Genomic DNA, 14,562 nt, shown 5'->3' on the forward strand with positions numbered 1-14,562 from the left:
AAGTAACAGACCTACGTCTCGGTGCCCGGAGGCGGTCGACTGGATTATGTATGTGTGTTTACAAGGGGGTGCGAACCCTTGTGCTAGTGGAGGGGGTGGCTTATATAGAGTGCGCCTGGACCCCAGCCGGCCCATGTTACAAAGGTTTTAAGGTACATCAAGAGGGGGCGTTACTGGTAACGCTAGCAATAAAGTGACATAAATGCCTATTAAGTCTGAAGTAAACGTCCGACCGTTGTCGTGCAGAGTGACTTTAGATCTTCTGTCCATCGAGTGATAGTTGTCGTGGTCGAGTGACTTCGAGTCTTCCGAGTGGAATGCTTCGAGGTCGAGTGGATTATGCTATCCCTCGAATGCTTCTGGTTTTAGGGTGATGTCCTAGGGGAGGGTGTTTAGGTGTAACGCCCCAGATATACTTTCCATATTTGTATCCAACTCTTGCCGTTTCCGGCGTTAAGTTATATTTATTTCTCGGGTTCGGGTTTGTCTCCGTGTGTTGTTTTCGTTTTCATGCATCTCATATCATGTCATCATGTGCATTGCATTTGCATACGTGTTCGTCTCATGCATCCGAGCATTTTCCCCGTTGTCCGTTTTGCATTTCGGCGCTTCGTTCTCCTCCGGTGGCCATTTCTAACTTTCTTTCGTGTGTGGAGATTAAACATTTCCGGATTGGACCGAGACTTGTCATGCGGCCTTGGTTTACTACCGGTAGACCGCCTGTCAAGTTTCGTATCATTTGGACTTCGTTTGATACTCCAACGGTTAACCGAGGGACCGAAAAGGCCTCGTGTGTGTTGCAGCCCAACACCCCTCCAATTTGGCCCAAAAACCCACCAAACTCTACTCCATGTCCTAGAGCGTTCGATCACGATCGCGTGGGCGAAAACCGCACCTCTTTTGGACTCTCCTAGCTCCCTCTATGCCTATTTAAAGGCCCCTCCGTTTTCAGATCGTTTTCCACCTCCGAAACCCTAAAAATCCCCGCGCCGAGCCGGACATGTCCGTCCCGGCCCGGACAACCGCCGCCGCGCCCGCAGCCACTGAGGGCTCACCACGTGGCAGCCGCGCCTCCACCGCCGCCGCGGCCCGCCAGGCCCGGGGACGGCCCCCGCGAGCCCGCGCCCCCGCGCCTCCTCCTTTCCCCGAGCGCCGCCGCCTTCCGCGCCTCCGGCGACCAGCGCCGCCGCGGGACGCCATCGCCGCCGCCGCACCGCCGTGCGCGCCCTTGCCGGCCGGCACCCGTAGCGCCGCCGGACCACCGCCGCCTCCGCCCGCGGGCCTCCGCGCCACCGCGCCGGGCGCCACCGCCCCGGCGACCACCGGATCCGCCCCGGCCGGCCTCCTCCCGCGTCTCCGGCGGCCAAGTTCCGGCCAGCTACAGTGATCCCCGGCGTTCCTCGATCCGCGTGCCGATCTGGATCTGGATCTGGATCGGGTTGACCTCTCCCCGAAACCCTAATCTCCTAGATTTTTATGCATTCTTTGACTGCTTGTATCTCCGCAACCGTAGCTCCGTTTTGGGCATATGATATATCAAAATCTTCGCCTCGACATGTACATCATTTCATTCCATTGCATCATTTGCATTTGAGGTCATCTTGATTCCCAAAATGCTGTTAGTAGGAGGCTTCGTGAGTTAAATTGCAGATCCGTTAGTTCATCATGCACTTTTGTCAATTTTTGCCATGATTATTGTGTGCATGCTATGCCTGTGAGTCCTTCATATGTTTTGTTAAGCATTTTGTTTTCTTTCCAGAGGTGCCACCCATGCATTTTTAGGATGTGTGTGTTGTCTTGTGCAAGCTTGCGAAGAGAGGTACCTGAGATTGCTGATTTCAGGGACTTAGTGATTTTCACTAAGTCTGGGATATTTTAGTTCATGATGCTATATGTCCAGCTTGTTTCCTAGTGATCCGTGCCTCTTTTGAGGATGATCAGTAAGGGAGTTTTGATATTTATGTTATGATCTATCCATACATGTATTTGTTTGCATATATGGAGTGCTCTAGGTTGACTCAATCGATCTCAACTTTTGCTTCGTTGTTAATCTGGGCAGATCGTCAACTTGTTTGCGATTTTGCCGATGCTACCGTTAGTGTTCCATGCATGCTATGCCTTTGTTCTTGCCATGTGTAGCTAGCATATTGTGTCTTCTTTCTGGATATATGCTTTCCTTGCCATGACTTGCACCATAGTGAGTGCATCGAGCTCGTTTACATGCCTTCGTGAGTTATAATTTCTGCATGTCTCAGTTTTCACAAAGTCTGAAAACTGATTGTGTTCGAGCTATGTTCGTGAGCTCGGTAGAGTATTTTGTGAACCCTTTTGACCCCAGGTCACTTTGGGTGTTTTGTTAAACTTGTTGAGTAGCTCCATGCCATGTTCTTACTTGTCATGTTCAGGTTATTTATCATGTTGTTTTGCTGCTCCAAAGAGAGCATCGTGATCTGAAATTTCAGGCTAGTGTTAATTTCACTAAGTCTGGAATCTGTTTTGCATATTCATTTTTGCCATGCTTGTTTGAACCTCTTAATGGATGAATTTGCCTATGGCTCAGTGCTAGTGTTTTGTTAACCATCTTGTGTACATCACTGCCATGTATTTTGTTTTCATGTTTGGTGGCTGTAGCATGTTTATTTCGTTGCATTTAAATGCCTACTTGCTGTAAATCGCAGACCGGTGTCCTATCTTAAAACGCTTGCCATTTCCAAACCGTAACTCCGATTCCAATGATCTTTATATCGTTTTCAAGCGATTTCATCCCCTCTATCCAGTGGCACCCTTGGAATTCTATGTTGAGGCCAGGTTCATGCATTTCCTGTCATATCTTGCATTTTGCATCCCGCATCGCATCCCGCATAGCATGTCATCATTTCATCATATTGCTTGGTCTTGCACGTGGTTGATTGTATCCTTGTTGCTTGTTTGTCTTGTTGGGTAGAGCCGGGAGACGAGTTCGCTACCGAGGAGCCCGTTGAGTTTGCTTGTGAGGATCCAGTCAACTCTGACAACTGTGCAGGCAAGATGATCATACCCTCGAAATCACTACTATCTTTGCTATGCTATTTTGCTCGCTCTTGCTATGCCAATGCTACGATGCCTACCATTTGCTTGTCAGCCTCCCAATTGCCATGCTGAACCTCTAACCCACCTTGTCCTAGCAAACCGTTGATTGGCTATGTTACCGCTTTGCTCAGCCCCTCTTATAGCGTTGCTAGTTGCAGGTGAAGATTGGAGCCGTTCCTTGTTGGAACATCTTTTATTTACTTGTTGGGATATCATTATATTGCTATGTTATCTTAATGCATCTATATACTTGGTAAAGGGTGGAAGGCTCGGCCTCTCGCCTAGTGTTTTGTTCCACTCTTGCCGCCCTAGTTTCCGTCATATCGGTGTTATGTTCCCGGATTTTGCGTTCCTTACGCGGTTGGGTTATAATGGGAACCCCTTGATATTTCGCCTTGATTAAAGCTTTTCCAGCAATGCCCAACCTTGGTTTTACCATTTGCCACCTAGCCTTTTCTTTCCCTTGGGTTCTGCAGACTCAAAGGTCATCTTATTTTAACCCCCCGGGGCCAGTGCTCCTCTGAGTGTTGGTCCACCTGTCAGCTACCGGTGGCCACCAGGGGCAACTCTGGGCTGGCCTACCCGTACCTAGGACAATCTGAGTGTGCCCTGAGAAAGAGATATGTGCAGCTCCTATCGGGATTTGTCGGCACATTCGGGCGGTGTTGCTGGTCTTGTTTTAACCTGTCGAAGTGTCTTGAGTTACCGAGATACCGAGTCTGATCGGAACGTCTTGGGAGGAGGTCTTTTCCTTCGTTGACCGTGAGAGCTTGTCATGGGCTAAGTTGGGACTCCCCTGCAGGGATTGAACTTTCGAAAGCCGTGCCCGCGGTTATGGGCAAATGGGAATTTGTTAATGTCCGGTTGTAGATAACTTAAACCTTAATTAATTAAAACGAATCAACTGCGTGTGTTGCCGTGATGGCCTCTTCTCGGCGGAGTCCGGGAAGTGGACACGGTGTTGGAGTTATGCTTGCGCAGGTTGTTCCTCTAGATTCTCGCTCGCGCCTTGCCTCCTCTTCTCGCTCTCTTTTGCGTATAAGTTAGCCACCACATATGCTAGTCGCTTGCTGCAGCTCCACATACTTGCCTCATCCTTCCTATAAGCTTAAATAGTTTTGATCGCGAGGGTGCGAGATTGCTGAGTCCCTGTGGCTCACAGATACTATAATTCCAGATGCAGGTCCAGGTGATTTCGCTTCAGGTGATGAGTACGAGCTCAAGTGGGAGTTCGACGAGGACTCTCAGCGTTATTATGTTTCTTTTCCCGATGATTAGTAGTGGTGCCTAGTTGGGGTTATCGATTCAGGGCCTTGTCGCATGTTGGGGGTCTTTTCTATTTTGGCACCGTAGTCGGGCCATGAGTGATTTGTATGATGGATGTTATTTATGTACTTTGATGTGACGTGGCGAGTGTAAGCCAACTATGTACCTCCCCTTTATATTATTTATGTACATGGAATGTGTGATGATTTCCTGACTTGCGACATTGCTTTCAATGCGGTTATGCCTCTAAGTCGTGCCTCGACACGTGGGAGATATAGCCGCATCGAGGGCGTTACAAGTTGGTATCAGAGCCTTCCCCGACCTTAGGAGCCCCATTGGTTGATCGTTTTTAGAAGCCGAGTTGTGTCTAGAAAAATGTTTTGAGTCCTTAGGAATTATATATCGGAGAGCTTAGGAATTCTTTTTACTTCCCAGTCTCCTCATCACTCTGGTAAGGCATCCTGACGTAGAGTTTTGACTCTTCTTTTCTCAAATTTCACAAAAAAAAAAATTTAGGATCACGCGAGTATCTTGGTTTTGTTCCGATGGTTTTGTGACGAGAACATTGTTCTTGGTGCCTCCTGTCTTTAGGGGTTGTGGCAGTGTCCCGGGGAGTTGAGCTCCGAGGTGTTCTCGTCACAATTTTATCGTTGCAATTCTGGTATACTTGAGATTTGTGCGCGACATCGAAAATCTCCTTTATGCAGTTCGTTGGTGAGATAACCTCGACGCCACCCAGTACTGGGGCGGGAGTTCGGGAGTATCGCCATAACTTGTATAACGGATGCTTTTCGAAGGTTGAGATAGATGGTTTCCGAAGGTTTCTTGGTTATGTGTTGAAGGATGGATACAGCTGGATGTAGGATTTGCTAGCTTGGGTGAGATATTATGCTTCCCCTGTATCCCCAACACCTGATTGCATAACCGGGAAAATTTCGGGAATTTCATAGGTGGGAATTCAAGTAGCCTTAGGATATCTTTCCGACAGATGTATGATATGAAATTGGGGTTCGACGTCTAGTGGTTCGCCTATTCACGGTCGATTTTACAGTGGTCTCGTTGTGTCTTAAAGAGTCCTTGGCTATGCTGACTCGGGGACGCTTCGTATGTCATGTGCACTGCCTTGTACATGATGGTGCTGTACGATCGAGCCCGTGTAGGTCCCACCACGAAAACTTCGGACGAAATTTCTATCATGTATTTGTTCCGGCTTATTCCGCAAGCCAACCCTTGGTTTTATTTCGAGTTGTGGCATTCGTTTTGCTTCGACGTCATATGTTGATTCCATCCCTCGTTGTTGTACCCCTTCTACCTGATTCTTCATGGCTTCGTAATTTAGGAATATGTGACCACTTCAAGAGAAATGCATTCGTTCATTTTGTTCGGATGTGAAGACTATATGTTGCAATTTTCATTCCGTTGGATTCAGCTTCAATATTTGTCTATCAATGTGCTAATGGTGGTCAACCTGTTCAGGATGGCTCCTCCAACGCGCACGACTCCGAATCCTGACCCGCCTCCACCTCCGCCTCCTCAGGAAGCATGGCAAGCTGTGATGGCCGCTACTAATGCAAACACACAGTTGATCATGCAAATCCTCCAAGAGCGCAATCAAGGCAGTCAAGGGAATCAAGGCAGCAATCAGAACCATTTTGCTACACTCAACCAGTTCCCCGCAAATGGTCCAAAGACGTTCAGCAATTGTGTTGAGACTACCGATGCTGACGATTGGCTAGTGGATCTGGGCAAGCATTTCGAGTGCAGTAACGTCAGGCCTGAGGACTTTGTGAAGTTTGCTTCCTTCCAACTCAAAGATCAAGCTGCAGAATGGTTCCAGCAGTACAAGGATTCCAGAGGTGAACGTGTTATCACTTGGGATGATTTCCGTCGAGATTTCCGCGCTCATCACATTCCTCAGAGCGTGGTTGAAAGCAAGCGTGAGGAATTCCGCAATCTGAAGCAAGGCTCTTTGTCTGTCTATGACTACAACAAGTTGTTCCAGAAGCTCGCCCGTTTTGCCAAGCAGGATGTTCCTGATGAGAAGAGCATGATCTATCAGTTCAGGGGTGGTCTTCGTGAAGAAATTCAGCTCGCTCTTGTCCTCTTTGAGCCGTTGAGATACGATGAGTTCTACAACATGGCACTGAAGCAAGAGGCTGCTCAGTTGAGGTGTGATGCTTCCAGGAAGCGTGCCAGAGATGTTACTCCGTCTTCCTCTACTCAAGTGGCCAAGCAGCAGAAGTTTTGGCTTCCTCCTCCTCCATTCCGTCAGCCGTATCAGCAGAAGAGCAAAGGTGGCAGTGGTTCTTCCCACCCACCCAACCCAGGCTTTCAGAACAAAACTTCGTCTCAAGCTCCAAGACCGAGTGCTCCGTATCACCGTCCGCTCTCAGAGGTCACGTGCAACAAGTGCCAACAGAAGGGTCACTATGCCAACAAGTGTTTCAACCAGAGGCGTCTTCCTCCTCCTCCTCCTGTGAGATCGGCAAGTACAGCTGTGGTCAAGCATAACCCTAAGCACGCTAAGGTCAATTTGATGAATGCAGCTCAGGCAGAGGACTCGTCAGATGTGATCATGGGTAACCTTCCTGTTAATGATATTCCTGCAAAAGTTCTTTTTGACACTGGTGCATCGCATTGCTTCATCTCGAGACCGTTTACAAATAGGCATGAATTGGTTTCACAAGTTTTGCCTAGTCCTTTAGCAGTTGTCTCTCCCGGCAAGCGCATGCAGGCTAACTCCATCGTTCCGGATGTTTCTATCACGATGGGCGAGTTCAAGTTTCTTGCTTCTCCTACGGTTCTCGGTGACTCGGATATTGATTTTATTCTCGGGATGGACTGGCTCTCTAAGCATAAAGCTCAGCTTGATTGTGCAGCCAGGCAGATTCAACTGACTCATTCGTCTGAGGATGTCATTGTCTTTGCCGCTCGGGATAATACCATCCGGTTGTTTTCTCTCAATGAGAAGGGTGAATTGGATGCTATTTCGCAGATTCCGGTTGTTTGTGAGTATCAAGACGTTTTTCCAGAAGAACTCCCAGGGATGCCTCCAAACCGGCCGGTTGAATTTGTTATTGAACTTGAGCCCGGTACGGAACCTGTGTGCAAACGTCCCTACAAGCTCGGCCCCGAAGAGTTGAAGGAGTTGAAGAAACAACTCGATGAGCAAGAAATATTGGGTCTCATCCGGCCTAGTACTTCTCCGTGGGGTTGTGGTGTTCTTTTTGTGAAGAAGAAGGATGGATCGAGTCGACTTTGTGTTGATTACTGTCCAGTGAATAAGAAGACCATCAAGAACAAATACCCGCTTCCCAACATCAATGAGCTGTTCGAACAACTCAAGGGTGCTCAAGTATTCTCCAAGCTTGATCTCCGTATGGGTTATCACCAGATTCGCATTCGTGAAGAAGATATTCCCAAGACAGCATTCAGAACAAGCTTTGGTTCATATGAATACACTGTCATGTCTTTTGGCCTCGCCAACGCTCCTCCGACGTTCTCTCGCATGATGAACTTCATCTTCAACGCCTACACCAATGACTTCGTTTTGGTCTATCTCGATGACATTCTGGTTTTCTCGAAGAACAAGGAAGATCATGCCAAGCATTTGCGTTTGGTTCTCGATAAGCTCAGGGAACATCAATTCTATGCCAAGTTCTCCAAGTGTGAATTTTGGCTCGATGAGGTTCTTTATCTTGGTCATATCATCTCTGCCAAGGGCATTTCCGTGAATCCTGAGAAGGTGTCTGCAATTGTGAATTGGGAACCTCCTCAGAACGTGAAGCAACTCCGCAGTTTCCTCGGTCTCACAAGCTATTGCAGAAGATTCGTTGAAAACTTTTCTAAGATCGCCAAGCCTCTCTCAAATCTTCTTCAGAAGCACGTCAAGTATGTTTGGTCTCCAGAATGTGATTTTGCTTTCAACACTTTGAAAGAGAAATTGATCACTGCTCCAGTTCTGACTCCACCTGATGAAACCAAGCCGTACGAGGTCTTTTGTGATGCCTCTCTCCAAGGTCTTGGCGCAGTATTGATGCAAGAGAAGAAAGTTGTTGCTTATACATCTCGCCAGTTGAAGCCTAATGAGAAGAACTACCCCACTCATGATCTCGAGTTGGCGGCAGTTGTGCATGCTCTTTTGACTTGGAGACATCTTCTGTTGGGAAGAAAAGTGGACATTTTCACTGATCACAAGAGTCTCAAGTACATCTTCACTCAGCCTAATCTCAACCTAAGGCAAACTCGATGGGTCGAAATGATTCAAGAGTACAATCCGAGTATTGAGTATACTCCAGGCAAGGCTAATGTGATTGCTGACGCTTTGAGCAGAAAAGCATATTGCAACAGTCTGATTCTCAAGCCTTATCAACCCGAGCTTTGTGAAGCTTTCCGCAAAATGAATCTGCAAGTTGTTCCTCAAGGTTTCCTCGCCAACCTTCAAGTCTCTCCTACCTTAGAAGACCAGATTCGCCAAGCCCAGCTTCTTGATGCTATGGTGAAAAAGGTGAAGATTGGGATTGCCAAGAGTCAGTCCAAGTACAAGTGCTACCGCCTTGATGACAAGGACACTCTCTTCTTCGAGGATCGTATTGTTGTGCCCAAAGGTGAACTTCGTAAAGTGATCATGAACGAGGCTCACAACTCTCTCCTCTCCATCCACCCTGGTAGTACGAAGATGTATCAGGATCTCAAGCAAGCTTATTGGTGGACTCGAATGAAGCGCGAGATCGCTCAATTCGTGAACGAGTGTGATGTCTGCAGAAGAGTGAAGGAAGAACACCAAAGGCCAGCAGGTCTCCTCCAACCTCTTGCCATTCCAGAATGGAAGTTTGACCACATCGAAATGGACTTCGTGACTGGGTTTCCAAAGTCCAAGCGTGGCAATGATGCTATATTCGTTGTCATCGACAAGCTCACCAAAGTGGCTCACTTTCTGCCTATCAAAGAGTCGATCACTGCAGCTCAATTGGCGGAACTCTATACCTCTCGCATTGTCTCTCTGCACGGTATTCCTCAAGTGATATCTTCAGACCGTGGCAGCATCTTTACCTCCAAGTTTTGGGATTCTTTTCAGAAGGCCATGGGCACCAACATCCGTTTCAGCACTGCTTTCCATCCTCAAACAAGCGGTCAAGTCGAGCGTGTCAACCAGATTCTTGAAGATATGCTCAGGGCTTGTGTGATCTCCTTCTGCAGGAAGTGGGAGGATTGTCTTCCTTATGCTGAATTCTCCTATAACAACACTTTTCAAGCAAGTTTGGGCAAGGCCCCTTTTGAAATTTTGTATGGCAGGAAGTGCCGTACCCCTCTCAACTGGTCTGAAACCGGTGAACGTCAGCTGCTGGGTAATGACTTAATCACAGAAGCAGAAGAAATGTGCAAAGTCATTCGTGATAACCTCAAAGCAGCCCAATCCCGCCAGAAGAGCTACTATGATAGTAAGCACCGTGATTTGGCTTTCGAGATCGGAGATCATGTTTACCTCCGCGTCTCTCCTATGAAAGGTACTCGTCGCTTCGGTATCAAAGGGAAGCTTTCCCCTAGATACGTGGGACCTTTCAAGATTGTCAGCAAGAGAGGCGACCTCGCCTATCAACTCGAGCTTCCTTCAAACTTTCAAATGTTCATGACGTGTTCCATGTCTCTCAGCTTCGAAAGTGCTTCAAGACGCCTGACCGCACCGTCAACTTCGAGGACATTGAGCTCCAAGAAGATCTCTCCTATCGTGAGCACCCAGTTGCTATTCTTGAAGAGACTGAACGCAAGACTCGCAACAAGTCAATCAAATTTCTCAAAGTCAAGTGGTCTCACCATTCCGACCATGAAGCTACCTGGGAACGCGAGGATCACCTCCGTTCTGAGTACCCGGAGTTCTTTCAGTCCTAGATCTCGGGACAAGATCTTTTCGTAGTGGTGGAGTGTTGTAACGCCCCAGATATACTTTCCATATTTGTATCCAACTCTTGCCGTTTTCGGCGTTAAGTTATATTTATTTCTCGGGTTCGGGTTTGTCTCCGTGTGTTGTTTTCGTTTTCATGCATCTCATATCATGTCATCATGTGCATTGCATTTGCATACGTGTTCGTCTCATGCATCCGAGCATTTTCCCCGTTGTCCGTTTTGCATTTCGGCGCTTCGTTCTCCTCCGGTGGCCATTTCTAACTTTCTTTCGTGTGTGGAGATTAAACATTTACGGATTGGACCGAGACTTGTCATGCGGCCTTGGTTTACTACCGGTAGACCGCCTGTCAAGTTTCGTATCATTTGGACTTCGTTTGATACTCCAACGGTTAACCGAGGGACCGAAAAGGCCTCGTGTGTGTTGCAGCCCAACACCCCTCCAATTTGGCCCAAAAACCCACCAAACTCTACTCCATGTCCTAGAGCGTTCGATCACGATCGCGTGGGCGAAAACCGCACCTCTTTTGGACTCTCCTAGCTCCCTCTATGCCTATTTAAAGGCCCCTCCGTTTTCGGATCGTCTTCCACCTCCGAAACCCTAAAAATCCCCGCGCCGAGCCGGACATGTCCGTCCCGGCCCGGACAACCGCCGCCGCGCCCGCAGCCACTGAGGGCTCACCATGTGGCAGCCGCGCCTCCACCGCCGCCGCGACCCGCCAGGCCCGGGGACGGCCCCCGCGAGCCCGCGCCCCCGCGCCTCCTCCTTTCCCCGAGCGCCGCCGCCTTCCGCGCCTCCGGCGACCGGCGCCGCCGCGGGACGCCATCGCCGCCGCCGCACCGCCGTGCGCGCCCTTGCCGGCCGGCGCCCGTAGCGCCGCCGGACCACCGCCGCCTCCGCCCGCGGGCCTCCGCGCCACCGCGCCGGGCGCCACCGCCCCGGCGACCACCGGATCCGCCCCGGCCGGCCTCCTCCCGCGTCTCCGGCGGCCAAGTTCCGGCCAGCTACAGTGATCCCCGGCGTTCCTCGATCCGCGTGCCGATCTGGATCTGGATCTGGATCGGGTTGACCTCTCCCCGAAACCCTAATCTCCTAGATTTTTATGCATTCTTTGACTGCTTGTATCTCCGCAACCGTAGCTTCGTTTTGGGCATATGATATATCAAAATCTTCGTCTCGACATGTACATCATTTCATTCCATTGCATCATTTGCATTTGAGGTCATCTTGATTTCCAAAATGCTGTTAGTAGGAGGCTTCGTGAGTTAAATCGCAGATCCGTTAGTTCATCATGCACTTTTGTCATTTTTGCCATGATTATTGTGTGCATGCTATGCCTGTGAGTCCTTCATATGTTTTGTTAAGCATTTTGTCTTCTTTCCAGAGGTGCCAGCCATGCATTTTTAGGATGTGTGTGTTGTCTTGTGCAAGCTTGCGAAGAGAGGTACCTGAGATTGCTGATTTCAGGGACTTAGTGATTTTCACTAAGTCTGGGATATTTTAGTTCATGATGCTATATGTCCAGCTTGTTTCCTAGTGATCCGTGCCTCTTTTGAGGATGATCAGTAAGGGAGTTTTGATATTTATGTTATGCTCTATCCATACATGTATTTGTTTGCATATATGGAGTGCTCTAGGTTGACTCAATCGATCTCAACTTTTGCTTCGTTGTTAATCTGGGCAGATCGTCAACTTGTTTGCGATTTTGCCGATGCTACCGTTAGTGTTCCATGCATGCTATGCCTTTGTTTTTGCCATGTGTAGCTATCATATTGTGTCTTCTTTCTGGATATATGCTTGCCTTGCCATGACTTGCACCATAGTGAGTGCATCGAGCTCGTTTACATGCCTTCGTGAGTTATAATTTCTGCATGTCTCAGTTTTCACAAAGTCTGAAAACTGATTGTGTTCGAGCTATGTTCATGAGCTCGGTAGAGTATTTTGTGAACCCTTTTGACCCCAGGTCACTTTGGGTGTTTTGTTAAACTTGTTGAGTAGCTCCATGCCATGTTCTTACTTGTCATGTTCAGGTTATTTATCATGTTGTTTTGCTGCTCCAAAGAGAGCATCGTGATCTGAAATTTCAGGCTAGTGTTAATTTCACTAAGTCTGGAATCTGTTTTGCATATTCATTTTTGCCATGCTTGTTTGAACCTCTTAATGGATGAATTTGCCTATGGCTCAGTGCTAGTGTTTTGTTAAAAATATTGTGTACATCACTGCCATGTATTTTGTTTTCATGTTTGGTGGCTGTAGCATGTTTATTTCGTTGCATTTAAATGCCTACTTGCTGTAAATCGCAGACCGGTGTCCTATCTTAAAACGCTTGCCATTTCCAAACCGTAACTCCGATTCCAATGATCTTTATATCGTTTTCAAGCGATTTCATCCCCTCTATCCAGTGGCACCCTTGGAATTCCATGTTGAGGCCAGGTTCATGCATTTCCTGTCATATCTTGCATTTTGCATCCCGCATCGCATCCCGCATAGCATGTCATCATTTCATCATATTGCTTGGTCTTGCACGTGGTTGATTGTATCCTTGTTGCTTGTTTGTCTTGTTGGGTAGAGCCGGGAGACGAGTTCGCTACCGAGGAGCCCGTTGAGTTTGCTTGTGAGGATCCAGTCAACTCTGACAACTGTGCAGGCAAGATGATCATACCCTCGAAATCACTACTATCTTTGCTATGCTATTTTGCTCGCTCTTGCTATGCCAATGCTACGATGCCTACCATTTGCTTGTCAGCCTCCCAATTGCCATGCTGAACCTCTAACCCACCTTGTCCTAGCAAACCGTTGATTGGCTATGTTACCGCTTTGCTCAGCCCCTCTTATAGCGTTGCTAGTTGCAGGTGAAGATTGGAGCCGTTCCTTGTTGGAACATCTTTTATTTACTTGTTGGGATATCATTATATTGCTATGTTATCTTAATGCATCTATATACTTGGTAAAGGGTGGAAGGCTCGGCCTCTCGCCTAGTGTTTTGTTCCACTCTTGCCGCCCTAGTTTCCGTCATATCGGTGTTATGTTCCCGGATTTTGCGTTCCTTACGTGGTTGGGTTATAATGGGAACCCCTTGATATTTCGCCTTGATTAAAGCTTTTCCAGCAATGCCCAACCTTGGTTTTACCATTTGCCACCTAGCCTTTTCTTTCCCTTGGGTTCTGCAGACTCAAAGGTCATCTTATTTTAACCCCCCCCCCCCCCCCCCGGGCCAGTGCTCCTCTGAGTGTTGGTCCACCTGTCAGCTACCGGTGGCCACCAGGGGCAACTCTGGGCTGGCCTACCCATACCTAGGACAATCTGAGTGTGCCCTGAGAAAGAGATATGTGCAGCTCCTATCGGGATTTGTCGGCACATTCGGGCGGTGTTGCTGGTCTTGTTTTAACCTGTCGAAGTGTCTTGAGTTACCGAGATACCGAGTCTGATCGGAACGTCTTGGGAGGAGGTCTTTTCCTTCGTTGACCGTGAGAGCTTGTCATGGGCTAAGTTGGGACTCCCCTGCAGGGATTGAACTTTCGAAAGCCGTGCCCGCGGTTATGGGCAAATGGGAATTTGTTAATGTCCGATTGTAGATAACTTAAACCTTAATTAATTAAAACGAATCAACTGCGTGTGTTGCCGTGATGGCCTCTTCTCGGCGAAGTCCGGGAAGTGGACACGGTGTTGGAGTTATGCTTGCGCAGGTTGTTCCTCTAGATTCTCGCTCGCGCCTTGCCTCCTCTTCTCGCTCTCTTTTGCGTATAAGTTAGCCACCACATATGCTAGTCGCTTGCTGCAGCTCCACATACTTGCCTTATCCTTCCTATAAGCTTAAATAGTTTTGATCGCGAGGGTGCGAGATTGCTGAGTCCCTGTGGCTCACAGATACTATAATTCCAGATGCAGGTCCAGGTGATTTCGCTTCAGGTGACGAGTACGAGCTCAAGTGGGAGTTCGACGAGGACTCTCAGCGTTATTATGTTTCTTTTCCCGATGATTAGTAGTGGTGCCTAGTTGGGGTTATCAATTCAGGGCCTTGTCGCATGTTGGGGGTCTTTTCTATTTTGGCACCGTAGTCGGGCCATGAGTGATTTGTATGATGGATGTTATTTATGTACTTTGATGTGACGTGGCGAGTGTAAGCCAACTATGTACCTCCCCTTTATATTATTTATGTACATGGAATGTGTGATGATTTCCTGACTTGCGACATTGCTTTCAATGCGGTTATGCCTCTAAGTCGTGCCTCGACACGTGGGAGATATAGCCGCATCGAGGGCGTTACAAGTTGGTATCAGAGCCTTCCCCAACCTTAGGAGCCCCATTGCTTGATCGTTTTTAGA

The sequence above is a fragment of the Triticum urartu genome, chromosome 2A (assembly GCF_056163025.1).
Source record: "Triticum urartu cultivar PI428250 chromosome 2A, HENAU_Tu73, whole genome shotgun sequence".
NCBI lineage: Eukaryota > Viridiplantae > Streptophyta > Magnoliopsida > Poales > Poaceae > Triticum > Triticum urartu.